Raw genomic sequence first — 22108 nt, 5'->3', positions numbered from 1 at the left:
CAAATCAAAAATAACCTTTGCACATCTTTGTGGCCATTGTATTGGAATGGAATGATTGTCTGAGAGCTGTTGTAGCTAGGGCATTTGTGAAATCTATTTTTTTGTGCTATAAATGTTTTAAAGAAGTACATTTAACTGTAGTATATTGGATAAAGCAATTCAAGTTAATATATTAATTTTAGGTTCAACCTTATTATTATTACAAATGTTTAATTACGATTACATTTAAAAGCATGACATGACAGTTTCAATAGAAATGAATTAAAATATATTTTTGTGTGACATAATGCTCGTCAGCCGAATACTTCAGCCATATTTCAAAGATGATAGAAGTAATTATTAATCATTATTAATGCCTTATTAAGACTAACCCTTCGATGTATAGTTTGTAAAAATAGCAGTGTTGAAGGAGGAACTGCTTTTAATGTTTTAGCATGTTGATTTGGATTTGAACTACGTTTGCAAAGAAAATCTTACTTTTTCGGATTTGCACCTGGCTGAGTGTAGCGGATCAAAAGCGTAACAAAAATCAGTTGGAGAAAAAGTTTCCCATCATTTGTGTTGCAGACAGACAGACGGCTTCTCCAGTGTGTCAGAAATATGCAAATGGTGTGTTGATTTCCCCTTAGGGACTAATTATTCACTGGCTTCGGACTAAACTTAACAAAACACGCAGTGGCATGTTTGATTTCTTCTTTCCGTGGCTGGCATCACGTTACCTTCTCATGTGCGAGTGTCTGCGTATGGCGACGCGTTATCTCACTTTCCCTTCCTTCCAGAGAGCCCTCTTTGTTGTTATGTCTGTGCGTCTCATATCCAAAGGCTGACATTAATCAGACTGCCCCAGTTTCTGAACGCCGCGCGTCTACCCAACCACCCAGCCACTTGAGCGGATGACCAAACGATAACAGGGCAGGCTGACAGCCTTTTGGCTTCCACACAAATCATAAATAAATAACGTGCCGCAGGCAGCACGCCGAAAAGGTCACTCAAGAAGAAAGACAGGAGAAAGCTTGCGCTTTTGTGGAAGAGACAATACACAATCAAATCTCCCTCATTCAGCGGTTGAACAGTGAGGATTCATTTGGCATTGGAATCACGATGAGAGGTTTGTTATTTTCACGAATTAAATGATATCATGAGGCAAAGCCCATTAGGGAGGCCTCTGCTTCGTTTCTACACTAATTGGAAGGGAATTCGATAAGGCGCAGCACCTCGCTTATGCGTCTGGGTCACGGCAGAGCATAATGGATTGAGAGTTCGAGAACACGGTGGCATGATTTTGTTAGTCTTAGATGCCAAGCCTGAACTAATAAACCAATCGGTTGCATCCACATTACAACGCAATGCACGTGACAGCATGGCTCTGTAATGTAATAATGTACTAACTACTACAGCGCTCCTTGATACTCGCATCAAATAATGTTGTAAATAGCGAGCAGATGCAGTTCACAACCTCCATACCACTATTTATTATACTATCATTGACATATTATTATATAGGGATGCACTGATTAGTATTGACTAATTTATACTAGACAGCACCATCGGACATTGTTTGATTGTTTAAAACCTGGGTTCAGTGTATTTTGTCAGTCAAAATGGGGTGGAAAATGTGCTAGACTGCAAAGTGTGTATGTGTGAAGAAAACGTCTCTGTCTCTCACTGCTGAAGTTAACGTAATGATAAGACATTTCTGCATGCTAACTGAAGAAAAACATGCAGTTAATGCAGGTTCTTTTTGATTCTATGAATCACTCATAGTTCCAGTCAGGGTTGCCAGATTTGTGTTTGTTTTTTTTTTACCCTCACTAAACATTATTTGTAGTGTGATTCACATCCAATAACCACAAAGAGCTTTGTGCTTTGTTGCTTCATGAATTTGGACTCACTTCTTTGTGTCTGGGAACATTGCGGAACATTGCACTCAGTCTTACGGGTTTGAAATGATATGAGTATGAGTAATTAATTTTCATTTTGGGGTGAACTAACCCTTTAATGGTTCTTAATACCTTTGAGGACACAAAATGCATTGTGCAGTTTAAAAAGAAATGTTTTGACATAACAAATATGCAACTATTTGCTTCTTGCTTCCGTTGCTTGACAATTTGTTTTTCAGTTATGAGGCCTTGTGGCCTTGAAATAATCTTTGGGTTTATTCCAGAAACATCCGCAGTAGCTCTCCGACATTCAGGGCAACAGACAGATATTACTGTGCAGTATCAGTCATATGTCACTGTCAGATTACTGGAGAATAACTCTCCAGAGGTGTGTAATTATATTATCCCTGGGTCCAATAAAGTTTTCACGGCTCACAGTCCATAAAATTCAGAAACCAAAATCAGCAAGCCATCAGAAACGAATCATAATGTTGAATTATTATGGCCAAAGTTGAGCTTGTGAGTCAAGGTGAGAATCTTAAGCTATTTAACTGTTCTCGTTCCACTTAATGATTCTAAGCAACCTGCAAATTTTTTGTGTTATTGTGTATTTCCAATACCCTTTGTTAGAACAGGAGTCTCATCTAAATTCATATTTGAAACTGTATTTTGTCAAATGAACTATTGAGTAATTACGCTCATTTATGTAAGTTAATTTGGAAATACTAAGGAGCATTTTGCATAAATTACTGTTATATAAAGTTGTCTAACAGGCAAAACCCATGGTAGGAATGTTGCATGTATATCAGCTTCTCTCCTAAATGGGTTAACACTACAGGAAGAAGAAAATACAAACTGACTAAGTATATTCAGAAGTCATTTTTCACTTCGGTTAAAGAATTTAATTGGAGCATGAAATGTTTTGAGACAACAGATTGTTTGTGAGAGAGAACATCAGAAGGACATAAGATGGTTATTGATATGTTCTGAACACAGATATGAACCCTGTGGTTATTTTCCCTACTCATATAATAAACAATAAAACATGTAGCTGTGAGCAGACATTTATTAATTTTTTAAGCGTAATCCAGAAAACAGATGAAAGATTTCAGAACAGTTTTGACCACTAGGAGTTGATAAGAGAAAGACATCCAAATGATGAGTTAATTAATATAGATATATAGAAATATCGATATAAACTCACATTTGGGATTTATAAAGTCAGAATTGGGAAAGGGAAAGTGATGTGTGGCTGTTGGGAGTTTGGTGCTTTGCTCAAGGGTCTCACCTTAGTCAAGGTTTTGAGGATGGAGAGACAGCTGGTTATTCCCTCCCCCCACAACAATTCCTGCAAGACCTGAGACTTGGACCTTTATGAAGTCAGAATTGCGAATTTCTCAATTCTGAGAACACATCGGTTCCCTTTCAGTTAGTCACTATGATGTAACGTAATTCGACTGATCCCGCCTGGGAACCCAATCACCTCTAAGCTTAGAAAAAAAGGCCAATGTAAATTGTCCTGTGGAATTTAAAATGGCGGAGTGCAGATTTCTGCTTTGAAGCCGATTGCTTCTGGTGCAGTTGAGCTGCAGGAGATTTTCAGCTGTGAGTTCGTCTTGCAGCTAATCAGAAGACATCGTCCCTGGCCTACATGCTGTGTGCTGCGTTTTTCCATGGGCAAAACAGCTAAAAGAACAATTAGCTCAATCTCTTGAGAAGTATTTCTGACTGTGTGCTTCTGGGTGCGGTAGTTTCCGTACCTCCTATGATGGACACGATCGCTGGCTCACATGCCTGGGCCATAAACATGCTGAGGTGGCATACGAGAATGAGAGCATGTCCATGACATTGCCTGTCCAAATTCGCAGTTTTCATTTATTATGAGGCTGACTATGCCTGCTACCCAGCCCAATTCATTGGGTCTTTAAGACTCCAAAGACTCGAACCCTTCCTGGCTTAGCTCCTGGCTTAACTCCCAAAAGCTGTCGAGGCATGTTGTGGCTGACACAGATGCCTTCATGATGGGCTTGAGTGCCATATGCAGCCTTGAATGCAGTGGCACATCAATTGCCTCGAGTTGCTATCAGTACTGCTTTCTCTTTGCTGGTTGCAATTGCTGCTATAGGACAAGCATGTGCCGGTCCACATGGACAACAGAGCGACAGTGGTTTACATCAACCAGCAGGGCGGGATCCACTCTTGTCGCTTGTTGCAACTTGCCCGCTATCTCCTCCTCTGCAGTCGAACGCTGCTCAAGTCACTGCGGGCCCCGGTGCCTTCTCAAGTTAGCCTTCCCTCAGTGACAGTTGCACAGACCCTGTGCAAGATCAGGGAGGACAAGGAACATGTTCTGCTGGTTACTCTAACCTGGCCCACCCAAACCTATTTCTCGGATCTCATGCTCCTCTAGACATCCCTTCCCTGGAAGATTGACCTGAGAAAGGACCTTCTTTCTCAGGGAATGGGCACAATCTGGCACTTGCGACCTGGCCTGATCTATGGTGTTCCTCTCGCTGAAGGAGCTCCCAGATATGCTCAGCTGATGTGGTACTCTTCTTCCTACAGGAGTTGGAGCGGAGGCTGTCCCCCTCAATCTTCAAGGACTATGTCGCTGCTATCGTTCCTTAGAGGTGCGAGAAGGTTAAATCCTCCTAGATCGCACCTCATCCCTTCCTTACATCCTGTCAGGACTTTTCGGCATCCTGTCAGGACTATGGGGGGATCCCTTTGAGCAGCTTGACTCACAGCTGAAGTGATTGTCTTTCAAAACTTTGCTCATGGTCGCGCTCACTTCTATGAGGGGACCTACATGCATTTTTAGTCTATGATTTGTCCTTGAGGTTGGTTTGGCTGATTCTCAGACTGAAACCCAGACCTGGTTATGTGCCCAACAATTCCTTTCAGGATCAGGTGGTGAACTTGCAAGTGCTGCCCTTAGAGTCTAAATAGTTTGAACTGTGTCCGAAGGAATACTGTTAGCCATGCCACAGTATTCCACATTTTTTTCCCACAGTGTTCCCCTTAGTTTTGTTATTCCATTCCACAGGATTATATCATTGTGCTCTGCCCCCAACAAATGCTTTTGGCACCCCTGTGGGGCCCGCAAGTCTGGCGCTCAGGGTGTTGAGATGGCTATGTATTGACTTCATTTGATTTGACACACTTGCCTGTCAGAACTTGTACCTCAATTACATAAAGCAGTTCAGGTTGTGTCTTTTTCCATAGAGACCCCATGACGCCAGTCAAATGACGTAATTGACTTTATGTACAGGGGAGTGGCTTGGCATGCAAATTCCACTCAACTGTTTTATACTTTATATTTCGCAGTTCTGATTTTATAATTTGCAATTGTGAGTTTTTATCTTTTAATTCAGACCATTTTCTTGAAATGGTTACTTTATATCTCACAACACTGAGAAAAATGTGAATTGTGAGTTTGTATAATGCAATTCTGTAGGCCTATTATAACATTGCATTCAGCAAGATAGCAAAAGAATGACGAAATAACCTATAGATAATTTGTTTTGTATTGATTATTACCTTCTCTTCTCACACCTAAATAAAGAAAATATAGTATACAAAGCTGTTTGCATCATGATCTTCTGTCGCTTAATATTTCATTTTGGTGCCTTAATCTATTAAATTACCACAATTTCAACAAAATAGTCTTCTGTTTAGCATTTAATTAATCAGCAATAGGATAAAACACATGTGTTTTTTATCCTCTTGTTGATTAATGTGAAAGTTTTTCACAGATGACTTCCCAGGGTCTGTAGATTTGAACAGAAATGTACTTGTTAGGTTTTTTTATAATGAGAAAACATTGAACACTTTTTGAACACACAAATTATTGTAAAGAAATTAAATCACTGCATTATTATTATTATGAATATTATTATTATTATTATTATTATTATTATTGTTATTATTATTTTGTTTTCACAGAACGATGTAGCAGTAACCGCAACATTTTATCTGTTGATTTAACTTTCGTAGAACAAATTGTACAATGTATGTATGTTTTCATAATTCATTAAAAAAATCTACAAACTAATTAATAAATAAATCTGTATAAATAAAGTTATTTATTTAAGAGTGTTATGTTTGTGATTTTTATTCATGTTAGCTTCCTGTCATTTAAATCAAAACTTGACTTGTGATTATATGACATGACTACTGCTTTATTCACAAATGCAAGCTTAATTATAAACACGTTATTTGTATATTTTACTTTTTTATTACAAGTGGGCCTACAGTGCCTCCTAAATTATTAAAACACCTTACAGTAAAAATCCTTCAGGCAAAAGTTTGCTTCAGGAATGAGCACCTTCTGATGTGGTCCTAATTTTTCATTTCGGGCCATTGATTGCTCCGGTGGAATTATAAGATGTGAAACAGATTGAACTGCTTGGCAGAACTTAGATGCTTTGTTTACTGACAGGATGCCTATTTTATAAGATGAAAATCTAAATCACATTTGCTCTTTCCGAGGGTCTCTGGGAGCGTAAGTCATGGCTGTGACTCTCATCTGTTGAAGTCCTTTGCAGCTCTGTGTCATTCTGCAGAGGACATACTGTATTTGCATATCTCTGGGGCAGTGGAAATATTAATCAGAGACTGTCACGTCGGGTTACATGACTCAGTAAACAGAGTGAGTGTAATGCATGTGCATGTCTGACATGTTATCAATACCAAGTGCAGCATCATTGAGCCATTCCCCGCTTTTAGGTATAATGCAATGTACTTCCTATATAATATATTATATAGTATATATATATATATATATATATATATATATATATATATATATATATATATATATATATATATATATATATATATATATATATATATATTATTTATTTACCAAGTATAAGATATTCCTGGATCAACATTCCAATCAACCAATCAGATGATCAGAGTTGGGTGCTTCTACCTTTGTAAAACCCTTGGCCAAAATGATCAGCACCCTTGGTAAATATGATCAAAGAAGATGAATCTTTTTGATCTTTTATTGAAAGAAATCACAAAAATCTAGCCTTTCACTGGATAATAAGAATTTAAAATGAGGGGAAATTAACATCTGACCAAAAATTAATGGCACCCTTTTATTCAATACTTTTGAAACCTCCATTTGCCAGTTTAACAGCTCTAATGTTAGAAAACACCAGACAAGAGATCAGAGACCATTCCTTCATCCAGAATCACTCCAGCCCTTCATGTTTGTGCTTCTTCTCTTCATCTTCTACAGGCTTCAGTTGGTTTTTTGCTCAGTTGAACCATATTTGTCTTGTTTTTGAGATTTGTGTTTGGATTATTGTACAGTTGGAAGATCAAAACATGGCCCATTTTAAGATTTCAGTAACACTTTATTTTACAGTTACCCTTATTAGCATGCATACTACTAGAATATTAGCCAGTTATTAGTGCTAATTAAGCACATATTAATGCCTTATTCTACATGACCTTATTTTGCATCAATAATCCTACACAATACCTAAACTTAACAACTACCTTGCTAACTGTTAATAAGCAGCAAATTATGATTTCATTGAGGAAAAAGTCGCAGCTAACAGTTAACAATGTTACCTATTTTAAAGTGTTGCCAAGATGTCTAATGGGGTCAGCCATTGTTTTTTATCTGTTGGTATTTGATAGAATCCATGATACCATGTGACTAAACAAGATATAGGCCAACAACATTGAAAATACAGTATTTGATTGTGTACATAGGGTACTTTTTAATCCCTGTTCAACGGCTGTGGTCCTTGGAGAGTCTTTAGCCACTCAAAATCTCCTTATCACCATGCATTAGGACAATATAGACATGCTTTTTCCTTCTAAAACCATTATGTTTGTGATTTTAATCATATCATTATCAAGAAGTATGTGTACGGTAATGCTTTACTTTGGGGTCTTATCATGAACTATAATTTTTAACTCAAACTCCTAATTTGCTGCTTATTAATAGTTAGAAAGGTAGTTGATAGTTTAGTTATAGGGTGGATTAGGGAATACGGTCATGCATAACAATTTGCTTTAAAAGTACTAATGAACAGAAAATGCACTAGTAATATGCTTTCTAAAAACAACTAGTCAATAGTGAATTTATCCCAGCACTAAAGTGTTGAATTAAGACTTGTGGTTGGTAAGGTTGTGAACCACTGATCTGAAGGAATATTCACTTTCTCGAACATACTTCCCATTATCCTCCCTGAGGGAGTCCAGGCGACAGCATGTCACAGACAGTGGAATAATGCAATGAAGTTATTGCCTTGTTTCTTATATGTCGATATGGCATGAGCCTTATTATATCTCCCTGAAGACATTCAGCATATATTTGTGTTATTAGAGGGTTTCGTGGCTGTCTTCTAAGACCTCACAGATATGCAAATGGAGCAGCTGAGCGCATTGCCCAGATGCACTCGCAACAGAACAGACCGCCTTTCATTGTGTCACTTTGTTCATTTCTGTATTTGACAGGCAATTACCAGCATCTTCATTTGCTGCTTTAGGAGTGCACCATTATGCATGTTCTCTTCCAGCATTTCATTAGACAGAATAAGCATAGTGTTCAGTGCATGTAGCTATGAACAGCTTATAAAATCCTCAAAATTGTCATAAAACTGCTAGAAGTTCTAGGCACCCTAACAGTGCCTTATAGGTATTTTAAAAACATTAAGTATATTTACTGCAGCTCATAATGGGACTGAGCGGCGTACTAAATAATCTCCTCTCTAATTCCGTACAGTATCTGACCAGAAATAGTGCGCTACATAAGGTTATAGGGGGAATTTCAGACATGGTTTTGGTTTTTTTGTTGCCGCTCAATGTAGACAGTCTGATTGACTACCATTGGCAAAGGTTAAATATGCCCATCTAGCTGATGTTTCTTCTGACACACATCTCGAAATGATAGAGCAGGTGACTTGTCCCGTGTGAAGAACATTTACTGATGGGAATAAATCTGTCCTGCTCTTTTTTGTTACTTCTCAGTTAACCAGATTTCATTGTGACAAGTCTACATTTTTTTTTTTTTTTTTTTACATGAAGACATATTTTATTTTATTCTGAACTGACAGGAGTGATGCCACATTGCCAGACAATGAAACTAAAATAACAACAGAAGCACAAGTACGTTGTGGGGTGTTTTGCTGTAATGTCGCTAGTATTAAAACAATGAATTATTTATGAGCAAATGCGAATCTGGCTCAGGTGAACCAGTGAGCACAACTCTCTTTCTCTCTTTAATTGGATTGAGTGGGCAGATATAGTATTTCTGAGCTTGTTTGACATGCTTGTGGTGCTTTCTAGGTTGTTAACTTTACCTACCAAATGTTCTACTGCTGGAATCGAGGGGAAGCACTTTGCATGCATGCTGTGCTTCAAGACCAATATCTTATTTCATCCATATAACACACTGCTGTTCAAAATCATGGGATCAGTGAGATTTTTAATGCCTTTTCTGCTCACCAAGGGTGCATTTATCTGATACAATATGCCAAATCTGTAACATTGTTAAATATTATTTCTTTGATACAAAGCTGAATTTTCAGCATCATTCCTCCAGTCAAATGATCCTTTAGAAAACATTTTAATATGCTGATTTATTACACATACATTTTTGCATAAATTGGACCATGTTTTTAAGCAGTTCTTGTACCAACATATTTTAGGGAAAGCATTTACCAACATAACTCATTTGAAAGGAGAACATCTCATCCATCTGTAATAGCATTGGAGATTTGCATGTTGGTGAAACAATGAAAATCCAATCCGTCTGATGAAGTACATCCCTCGTCCAAGTTTAAAGACTTTGATAGGGTAGAGAATCTCAAAGCCCAGAGTTCCTAGCGGAGGAAGAGGAAATCAGAGTGAGGAAACACTCATCTGCCGTCTGGGGCTCCTGGGAAATACCTTTGTTAAAAATGTACTTCATAGTCAAACACAAACGGGGCAATTTGTGCAAATATCATGTGTAATAGTGGGCAGGATCGCACGGACCCCTGAGAGGGGGTCTCACCCCATCTCATCAGTTAAAGTTTCAGAAGTGGGCCAGCAGAATGAATTAGTCGTGTCATTGGATAAGGACATCGGTGGAGGAAGTGAAAGCAGGCATGGGCTCCGCAGTAGTCGCTTCTCAATCATTTTCTCCGTGCGGTGTGTATTTGGTTGGTCTCTGGATCGTTTGCTCCCTCATCAGTACCTATTGCAACTAGTTTTAAGCTCTCTTATCGTATGGGAATACATAGACTAATTATTTTTAAAACCAAGCTGCTTGACAAAGAATATAACTTTTTTGCTATCATTTACAAAATCGTAGTATTATCCAAACATATGTCCAGATATTTTGCATCATACGTTTATGTCCCATGAACATTGTCGTGCATAAATTGCCACCTAAAATAAAAACTGCCAAAACCTGCTGTCAGAGAGTGGATCTTTCTCTCATTCCGTCCATCTGCTGGTTTTGTTTCCTTCGGATATTTTATGTAGTAAAGTTTCTTTAGCATTCTGCTTTTGTTTCAAATGTCGAAATTATACACCCTAATTTAAACTACACATTTTTTTTGCCTTTAATTTTAAATGAAAAGAGCGGAGACAGAATTCATTTTATTTGTATTGATTATTTAATTTGGGATTTGTTTTAAAAATGTTTGTTATTTGACATATATCACTTTCACATTGAAATAATAAAAGGGGCAGCTTTTCATTTATTGAATTTAATTCTTGAATTTAAATTTGTTAAAAAAATTAAATTGTATTACAGAGTCAGTAGAAAGACATATTACATCCCTAATATTTTTTAAATAATAATAATAATAAAAACTCTTAATGTCCATTTAAAACCCATTATTTCGTAGCATTATTTATGCAATTTTATTGTAAACGAATTCAAGCAAATTCTAACTAATTTATTCATTTACTTTTATGTATGTATGCTATGTGAAAAATTAAAAAATCTCCTTAATTGCAATTTATTAACATGGCATTGATGATGTGACTTGAATTCACAACCGCCGTACACAAAGCAACCCCATCTTCTCCATGACACACACACACACCTCGCCGTTTGGCTGCCTAACAATAATTTAGTGCCGTATCAAATATTAATCGAGGCGTCTGTGAATATTTTAATGGCAGAGTTAGCACGCTAGAGTTAGCACATTCGTCCTGTCTGTTGGCAGCGCTGGATTTCCCTCTGCACGTTTGCTGTGTTTACGCAGGCTTTAATTAATGCAACATGCAAGAGCTAAACTGTCTCTAAAATGTCCCTGCGGTGAACTGGATAAGTCTCGTTAGATGCTGAGGAAGACATGAAGTACAGGAACGCAAACTCGCCACTGTTTGATGGAAATTGACGTTTGGTTTCCGAAATAGGCCATTGGTGTGATTTATCCAATAGATCCGATCCAGTTCATCTCTTTATTCGATCTGAAGGAGGTTTCAGTCAGCGTGGGGTTCTTCCGTAAAGATGACATGGAGATGACATAACTTTATTTTACTGTCAGCAAACGTTTGTTATTCAATGGTGAACATTTACATCACAGTACTGAGATCTGGATCTGTTATCTTCAGCGACCCCTTACCAGAGCTAATCATTGAAAGAATAAAAAACCCTTTTAATAACAAATCAGACCAAACCATTTATCATTATAAACCATAACAGGGTCAAGTCAGCTTATTTAACGCACAGAAACATATCTCTTTCAAAACATACACAATCACCTTTACCATAAACGATAATAGACATAAAAAACAGTATAATAAAAAAAAAAAAACTATACATTATAAAACACACACATATCCCAAAACCTACATTTTGCATAATTCTCCAATATGTCATAATCTGTATGTTTACACTTATGGTGCATATGATTATTTATGTCTTGTTTTTATGTCTCAGTGAAGTTTTTACATGATATTTATTAAATATGTCATCAAGGCAAAAGCAGCTATTACACGGTAATAGAAACTCCACTGCAGCGGAGGTGAAAGCAAACAAATAATGCGATCGGGACATTTCATATCGCACTGGCTCTGTAAATACTTGCTCGGACAACAGCTTCATTTCAGCTGATTATTCCTCCGTGATTCGTAATTATAACAATCAATGAATAAATGCAAATGGAGACGGCAGTGCAGTAAAAAAACACAGCGGGACTGCAGCAGCTGCCTCACTGACAGACCGTCTTCAGCAGACCGTTTAATGATCAAGAAGAAATCCACGCAAACACACACAGACTGGGGTTTTTTCACTAGAAATGAATCAGTCAATGCTTATTTATCTCTGAGTCCTCCATCGGACGTCCAGGTAAAGGCGTCTTATTAGTCCAGATCTTAGAGGAACATCAGATGCGAAAAGAAAAGATGCAATGCATCCGATGAGCCCTCCTCATGTGGTTTTCACAGAGACGTCATCCTCTAGCCAGCACGCTTCATGGATAACAGTGACAACTGTCAAAATGAATCACATGCAGTCGCGGGCGGAGCGAGACACGTCAGCTCACTCGGGTCGGGTCATCACGGGGGATTTATTCAGACGGGTCCCGTTCCATTCATTACCAGAACCAATGCAGGACGGTTAATTATGCTCATCTATAATTGATATCGTATCTCAATATTATTTAGTCAGGGACAGAAATATATGGAGATTTTCAGGACAGTCTATCTCGCATGATTCATTCATGTAATATTTCACCGTAGTATAAATATTTTAAATATTTGTCCCGTAGAGCTGGATAATGTGGGTTATTTCCTCATTGGAGCGAGTGCAAGTGGCACATCTAAAGTAACACAATGAATGTGGAGTACGACTATTACTGATTGCATGAGGAAAATTGTAATTTAGGCATATTCTGAATACTTTTAGATTGCTTTTTTAAATCTAATTCACCATTACAGTATTACACACATTTTCAAAACTTTACACACAAATCCAAGAAATGAATGAAGCACTGCATGCAAACAAATTCTAAGAGCAAACATTTGCAAACGCTTTTGCCTCATTAATTCCTGTTAGGTTTTTGTGTACTACATAGAAAACTGTGCTGTGCTGGAGGTGTTTTATGAATTAGCGTATGGTCTTGCAGATTTGGTGCGCTTATGCCGATTAAAAGCTGTGTGACGAGTAAAACGTTTTCTTTTCTCCACAGTGATGCCATAAAAGAGACATTTTTGGTTCCTCAAAAAATCTTTCAGTGAACAGTTTCCAAAAGTAACACTTGTTGAAATGGAAAGATTAAATGGAGGTTAAAGCTTCTTCACGGAACCATCAGCATTAATAATGAACCTTTATTTTTTTTCCTGAAAAATTCACATCTCAAATGTAGCTCCGTCAGACTGCTGGAACTGTTTCTGAACCCTTATTTTTTATTTGGTATGATTATTAGAGTAAATAAAGATTTGATGACTAATCACGTGAAGATTACGTTCACGATTTTGTGAGGAGCTCAATGCTGACTGGTTGTGTCACATCTATGGTGATCTGGAAAGTTTCTCTTCTGTGATTTTGGAGTGTGAAATAAGTGGTCACAGTCTATTAGCTCAAGACAGATTGCTCTCTGAACATCCCGAGGTGCAGACCAGCCATCTGAGACACAGCATCTTTACTCAGTAGTGTCTCAAAATTGTCCAGGGTCCTCCTTAGTTTCTTTCTTTTCAGTCACTTAACAAAGAAAGCGTTCTGATTGAGACCGTTTGATTGTGAGGAAAATGCTAACTCCATAACTTTTGTTTGACAAAATGTTTGGTGAAAAATGACTGGGGAAAGAAATATATACGTTGTCTCTTTACAAAAATGGTAGGAGCAAGTCAGACTCGTTGAATAACTGCAGCGCCTGTGGTGACATTTATGAAATGTTGCATAATTCCAGAACACTGTCAAAGTGAAACGCTCATTAGATTCATTTAACATTCTCTTCATAAAGTTTAACAATGTTGCATTGCTTCAGGAAGGCCTTTATTAACCCCTCGGATCCACAAGGAACTCTTTTTATGATGGATGGATGCACTTTATTTGGCATCAAAACCCTGACCAATTCACCGCCATTATAAAAGGAAGGGTACTTTAACCCTGACTGTATTCATCTGAAAGATTACACTTAGGATGGTTTGAGGAGGAGTAAATAATGGGGTAATTTTCATCTTTTTGGACCACCTGGTCTCATTATATAAACGTACCTTGGTGCACTTTTTAGCGACTCGCCAACAAGTACACATCACTGCAGTTTCCAAAAGAAATGAACACTAGAGGCAGCAAATTAAAAAACGCAATTTTAAAAAATCACTCAGTGGACGTTTCTCTTTGAAGCTGAGAAACGTAAAAATGGTGTTGCATAAAAAATGCACCGAAGTACATACTTTTATGAGACCAGGTTGCCAATGGAGATAATAAAAAGCATTTCCTAAACCTACATCATCTTGTTAGTTTTGTAGACACAGTAACATTTCAGTAGTCAGCACCAATACCAGGAACATTTCACGTTCTTCTCAGTGCCGTAGCAAATAAATTCTAATAGCTAAAAAATAATGATTTGTAAGTAAAGGAATAAAACTTGTTTTATTAGAGTCGTTTTACTGGCACAAGTTTATGTTTCAGTTGGAAACTGCAGTGAATTTTATAGGTATGTTTTACAAGATTAAACGCAGGTAGTCATAACTTCTATTACAAAGTTTTCAGAGGAATTTAACCACAAATCGTAGACCAAAGGCATAAAAACTTTGTTACATAAATTAGTTATTTTTTGCCTTTAGGTGGAGGCGTAGCAGGGGTCTGTAAGTCTTCGGACAGCGCCTGTGTATGTGCTGTGTTGTACTGAGAGAAGAGTTCAAAGAGGAATTCTGGGATACGCGGAGCCACCCACTAGCTGAGGGAGACGCCGCTGGATTTACGGGAGGGCTTACAGACCCTCATGCTGTGGAGCACGAATCCCCACCGAGACACACCGACTTCCTCTCTAATCCAGGGTTATTTTATTCTGTGGCATGCGAGCAAAGACTCTGCAGATCAGAGGAGAAATCACAGCCATTACAGTCATGTTCTACAGCTGTGATCACTTTCCAGTGCGTTCGGTGCGAGTGTGTGAATGCAGATGCCTGAAACATGTCACACTGTCCATCACAGTGACGATTTGAAGATCTTTTTCCTTAGTTACATCATTATTTTTGACTCGTATAAATGGGGTATATATATTTATATAGTTGAAACTGTTGGGCTGCTTCTTATTTTTTTAAACCCGTGATATATAATTTTTCTTTGGTGAAGTTAAATAAAACAGCATTTCTGCAAAATAGAATCTTTACGATCACTTTTGATCCATTTGACATCTTTGTTGAATACAAAAAGTCGTGAATTTAACTTTTGCGAAACATTTGGGAAAAATCACCGTTTTCATCCAACAAGTCAAAGAGAACAGAATCTAAGGAAAGTATGACAGTTAATAATTTTCATTCCTAATAAACTACTAAAGTATTCAATTCTAAATGAATAAAAACTCAATGAATGCGGTCATTGCTTTCGGAGATGGATGCTACAGTAGGCAATTTTACAGAAATGCGGTAACACTTTACAATAAGGTGACATTTGTTAACATTGGTTAGTTCATTTGTTAGTTCATGTTAGCTTACAGTGTGTTAGCTAATCTTACCAAACACAACTTGTGATTTTATTAATGCATTAGTCAAAATTTGCGTCAAAAAACACCTCAAGTGAGCGTAAAGACTATTAAGGGATTTAATTGAAAATGTGGCTTGTCTCATTCGATACTTTAAAATGCGCATTAAAATAGGGAGATGGAAACATAGTGTTGCTTTCAGTTAGAACTGCAACTTGATTTTCTGCCGTATAAAGCAGCTCTTTATGCATTTAAGTCGCTTATGTGTAGAATATGTGACACTCAGTATTTTAAGAAATGGCAAAATGATCCAAACAATAACTTAGTGATTAGAAAACTTGTGATAGAACATTGTTTTGTTGGAATATGTATATGCTGCCGCTCTCGATCTGCTCTGCTGCAAGTTGCTGTCTTTTCTATGTAGCCGGCAGATGTGCAAAGAAAAGAAAGAGCCGTCCATTCGATGGAAGCCATTTGTCTGGGATGATACACGCGCAGCCGCCTGTGTCACATCTCTCTGAGAGAGTCCGTTTGTGTGATAACTGTTATTTATAGCTGTTCCGGCGCTCTGCGTTTAGCACGTGCATCATGAGCTTCTGCGCATTTCACTCCACGCCGCTTGCTTTAATGATGCCTCTCTGGAAAGGTGCAAACTTTATGTGTCACTGGCGCCATTTGTTCTGCAGATCTCAATGACAGACCACAGAGTTGGAAAAAAAGACTGAGAGATGGGAGTACGATAGTCCTCTACCGTCACAGCACTCGTTTAACTCCTTATCTGCTGGAGATATACACAAAATGGATTCAGACATTGTCTCTTTTACAAAATCTACATCTCCAGAAGCCTCACAGGGAGGCATATAATCTCTCTGATTACATGCGCAGCTCACTAGAGTTGGTTTATATCCTTATGAGTATATTCTTTCTGTATTTCCAAGAGGACAGTATACGGTTTTTGTGGATTGAAAGCATTGCTGGGTAGATTACTTACAGATCGTTGTCCAAATCGCATGTTACTTTTTGATTACTTTTGACCTAACTTGTTTAAATAGGACATCCTTGCATCATAACAATACGAGAAATACAAAGGGAATGAAAATATTTTGTGCATTAAAAGTGCATGAAACGACGGGGTTCACGAAGCAACTGCTGGTTTGTGAATTTAATGAAAAAAACATGGCGTAACGTTTTAACAATCAAATAAATGATTTAAAAATAACAACGGCAAAATGAATTATTTTATTTGTTTATCTGCACAAATTAATTTAATCATTAACAACTTATTCCCTTAAAATCCCATAGATCAAAAAGGTTTAGTTGACTAGGGAGGATAAAAGAAGTTTCCTGGATAATGTGTAAATAAGAAATAAACACAAAGTTGTGCATTTTAGTATGTTTGAAAGACAAAAGTCTTCCAAAGACACAATAAAACATGGTTAATCAAACTACTTGCGATAATTAGTCAAAATGGATGTGTTCATTAAATGCTGAAATGTTGAGAAAACACTTCCTAAAACGGAAATGATTTTGTAAATCCAGCTCTGGGTGAAAGGTCTTGAAAATGACTGATAATGAAAGATTATAAATTCAGCGGAAGATGTGTTTGGAGTGGATTCTTCTTCTAAGCCCAATTGCAAATGACTGTCATGTTTAAAACAAGATAAACGGAAGGGTAACTAATCCACAACCTTAAACAAAGACACAAAATCACTAATTTCTAAAAACAAAAAAGAATCGTTCTCTTCTTTTCTGCATTTCTCCCTTCCTCCGCTAATCTGTCTTATACACTGGGAATCCTTTGGCATCTATATACGTACCTTGGCATTGTGGACTATGAATATCGCTGACTCTTATGATGAATTGCTTATGATGCTGCTTATGAAGTTTCTTGGTGAAAAAATGTTTGCTAAATTGAATAACCGCAACTGCAAAAGCAGAATTGTGTGAGATAATAAGACTAGTGTTAAGAATATCTGAAGAGTTCAGATGCCTCTAAGTACGCCTGACGTTTTTCTTTAAAATGAGCATTTCTTTCTGGTTAGATTGTATAGGTTTCTATGCAAACACTGGTACTTCTCAATGCCTTAAGGCTGGCATTTTGAAGAGAGAATACTTGATGAACGTGTGCTATGTATAATATATCGTTATCTCATGGCTTTTAGAGGCTTTTGCATCTGAACATTTCTTCTTTTTGAGCATTAATCTGCCATCTCATATTTATTGATTGATCGATTGATTAGATGAATGTCCAAATGTTCAAAATCTGTTCTCTTTAAACTGCACCCAGGTTTTAGTTTCGTGTCTAGCTTGTTTAGTTGTTTTAGATATTAGATATTTCCGCTGGCAAGCAAGAAAAACGCATGATGAATCAGAACGCACATACAGATACACAGGAGCAGAGATGAGATGTTTTCTGTGTGACCGGTGACGAGTGAGCGGAGCAGCTGTTTGGTGTCTGATGGCCAGATGTTGACTGAGGTGACCAGGACTCTGGGTCAGAAACTCAGACTGTTGCCAGAAACAGCCGTGCTACGAGAACAAGGGATTCAGAGCACGGTCGTCAGATGAAACAATGGAAGGTTATTATTTGTTTCTAAACGCATATTATAGATCTTATTGTGAACAATTTTAAATACATTTTTATTTTATATTTCTCACTTTCAGCAGGTAAAATTTTTGCATGTTATTTCTCTTCCTCTAAACGCCACCTACTGTCAGATAGCGAATCTGCATTTTCACTCGTCTGCCGTTTTATTTTAAACTAAGGTGAAAATAAGTCCGAACTGTTACATTTTAATGGACGTTTAAAAGTCGACGGAAGATAAGATCAAAAATAAATAAAAATTAAGAATTACTCATTACTTAAGAAACCCATTACTCACTAAATCCAACTAGTTTTATACTTTATTATTTATTAAATCCATTGTATGAATAATATGTCATTTTAAAATGTAATATATTCTCATTACAAATGCTTCATTTTTGGAATCTGATTACATGTAATCTGGATTACATAATCAGTCACTGACAGCATCACAGAAAAGGAGATCCCAGGATGCATAGCGGAGAGCTCAGTGAAATAATTTCAATACCAAAAATTGAATTTAGCTAAATTAACGATGAACGATTGTATCCATGTTAATGTGTATTTGTACATATTGTCAGAAATTTAGCGAGCCGAGTCTCTTTGTATGTGTGTGTGTGTGTGTTAGCATGCTGCTATCTGTGTTGTCCAGTTTTGACTTGAGTTAGGAATCTGCAGACAGTGCTGCTGATCGCTGGCTCTTCATGCCGGCTGTAAAGACTGGCACACAGATCCAGAAACACAAAGCAGCGCAGCTCCTCCAGCGCTCCACCTGAAGGTCGAATCGATGCATGGCTCAGCCTTGACGTGCGCCGCTCTTTTGGGGAAACAGGGTGTCTGCTGATAATATCTGCTCTTATCGCATGTCACACGCTCCACTGGGGCACTATTGTTTAGAGTCATGAGGCCCATCTGTCTCTGCTGCTGCCCTATAGAAAGATACGGATCAGCCCACACCGTCAGGCCAGCCGTCTCTGTGATAAGACGTCTAAAGGGGACGATTAGCCGAGGCCGTCATGTACTTCATATGACTTGAGCGTTTAATCTTGATGTGAGCATGCAGATCCCACTGGTAGCTTGCTTAAAGGTGCTGTATGTAATAGTTTGACCCTACTAAAAGGTGCTAAAAAGGGTTTAGGTATGTTTTGAAGCTGGCATGCTGGTTTAAGATGGTTTAAGCTGGTCCTTTGTCATCACGTGACCAGCATAAACCAGCTAAAACCATCTTAAACCAGCATCCCAGCTTCAAATTATACCTACCCAATATATGCTGTTTTTTTCAAGAGGAAAATTCCGTAAGCAAAGTTTAGAAAGAAAAATATTGCTACAGCCAGAATTAATTGTTTTTTCCATCTGTGTGACTCCACCCATTATCTAATTTAACTAACAGTATTTTGTCAGGGTTGGCAGTTTTCATTGTCGGATGTGCTTGCACTGGCTTGTGCTTGTTTCCTCAATCTGGCAACCCGTGTGAGTGCCGAGCCTGATGAGGTCGGGCAGGAAAAATACTTTCTTAATATTTTGTACCACAGAGCATTAATGTTGAAGTGCATCTCTTTGCAAAATATTCACTTATCAGCGTTACACTGTGCGTTCGCCTGTTGTTTTAAGAGTCAGATATTGCTGATTTCTTTGAAAATCAAGAGCAATGTTTCCAGCCCCTTGCATTGCTGAATGCTGATCTCCCTTTAGTTGCTTTGTCAAGAACTCTTTAATATACAGACTACCTGTTGCTCATTAGATGAACAGAAGTTGTGAGTTGCGTTATTGTTAGATCAAATTTCCTTCTGTTGTTTGGTGGTTTTACTGTTGATGAAGGCTAACTGCTTCGCCGGTGCAATTACATCCGCCGGTGAGATCTCTCAGATGCAGACTGCACACGGCGTCTATTACCGCTGCTCTGACACATGCTCACGGTACCTGTGCATTAATCACACGCCACGCTAACACTGGAAACAAAGCGGCATAATGAGAAACACAAGTCAGGCGTTCACTGTTACTAATGATGTTTGAATGAGCTGTTCTGAGGCCACCTTGTTTTGTTTCATTGTGTCACGTAAAAGCGATAGAAAACATGAACGCATGCATGTGTGTGTATAGTATTAGTCCTCTGTGTGTGATCTGAAGTCCTCTGAAGATACCAGAGCTCACTATGCATTCAGTTCATGCTTATTCGGGTATTTTTGAGCTGGGAAGGGAATGACTGTTATTATAATATGGAATATAGGTGGTCTTGATCATTTATCATGTTTTGAGTGGGGTGATTTGAATGAGTAAATATAGTCTGCAGTCTTGGACATGACCATTCGGCTCGTTTAAATGTTAATAGATAGTTTTAATAATGGCGTTTAACCAATTTTTTACTCTTGAGGCTTGATGTGTGCAATATTTAATATTTATATGACACTATCATACATACACACACACACACACACACCCTAAACACTATTTATAAACATAGCCATTTCTCAATAGAAAAGAATATAAAATAAAATAAAACATAACACACAGGCATATAAAAATACAGTGACAATAATTTTGCATTTTTACTTGTAAAAAGCACTTTTTTCATGGAGTGTTTTTTCATGGAGATTAATATAAAACAAAACTAAGTAGATCGATTGTCAGATATTTTTAGCTGTACAAAACAATTTGTGTCCTGTATAGTTATTTTAATGTATTACATTAATTATGAACACACTGGTGTCTAGTACAAACAGTTTTACCGTTTACTGCACTGTAATTTTCCTCGTTATTTCTCTACATCGTCTAACAAGCCGGAAGCCTCACCTGGAGGTGTAATTCCACGTTCAGGAAAAAGGTGGATAGGGCCGTTACCAGTCAGCTGAAATTAGTATCAAGACAATTTGTGTTTGCAGTGCAGAAGTTGTACAGAATCTGCGTCTGAAGTGGCATTTAGATGCATCGCACATGCAGTTAACCTTCAGTTACAAATGCATTATGGGTGTTTGAATGTTTTAATAATAATATTTGGAATGATTTTAGAAAGAAGGCAGAGGAAAAAATTGACAGTGTTAGGGTTAGGAAATGAGTGCAAGAGTCAATGAGTCACAGGTCATAAATCACTCAAGCGTTTATTCAAATGGCTGATTGATATTATTAACATTGGCGGGGCTCTGTTTGCAACTTTTTTGTTGTTGAAATTCAGCTAAAATTGGAAGTGTTGTGTCCAACAAGTCATATTAACTTCACATTTGCTGTTGATTGGCGACACAACACCCTTGTGTGAAATTTATTACCTACTTTAGATTATATGAATGCAAAAAAACAAGTTATATGGTGCCATATCTTGAATTTTGGATACATTTTTTGAATTATTGTAGTCCAGGTTTCTTCAGCTAACATGGCTCGAGGTGCAGCGATGAACCCTCCTCACCAGCCGAGATCCAGACAATTATATATATAAATACATAAACTGATGGTTTTTGTCAGACCTGGGTATTTTGCTGGATATTTTAGCTCAAATCTAAGGCTTCTTAAGACCTGCACGAATAAAATTGAACGATTTATAGTTCAGATACAGGTTTTCACAAAACAAATTATTTTATAAAATGATAAGCTTCACATTTCAGCTTTTAAACCTTTTTCAAAACACTAACAGTTTTTATATAAATGTAAACAATTATTATCAATCAATTATGACATATTTTACTGTCTCGATTGTGTAATTTTTTAGAATACATTATCTTCTTGTCGATCCACCTGATTTATTGTAATGGTCTGAACAAAAACAGCAGATGGGCTGATTGAAATTTGGGCTGATTGCTATTTAATAGATGGTGGTTTCAGGTTTTGTACATTTTTTAAAGAACCTATGAATAGTTTTTCACTCATCAAAAGCTTCATCTGTCCTCTTGGATTCAGATCAGAGTCTACTAGTTGGCGAGCCCTGTTGTAGATGATGTATCTCATAATCTTGGTTACACCCCTAGTACCTTTACAGCTCTGAAAACAAAGACAAAATAGGTAGCGTAAACATCGCTTCATCATGCAATTGCTTTCTTTTT

At 37.5% G+C, this 22108-nt stretch overlaps 1 protein-coding gene across 1 annotated transcript in view; it reads left to right on the top strand.

Annotated features, from left to right (window-relative positions):
• The window catches only part of fstl4 (follistatin-like 4), a 159691-nt gene that overhangs the window by 17001 nt on the left and 120582 nt on the right, over window positions 1–22108 (top strand).

Source organism: Puntigrus tetrazona, chromosome 21, assembly GCF_018831695.1.
Source record: "Puntigrus tetrazona isolate hp1 chromosome 21, ASM1883169v1, whole genome shotgun sequence".
NCBI lineage: Eukaryota > Metazoa > Chordata > Actinopteri > Cypriniformes > Cyprinidae > Puntigrus > Puntigrus tetrazona.
The sequence above is the reverse complement of the archived record's forward strand: the minus strand, read 5'-3'. Positions and strand labels throughout refer to the sequence as shown.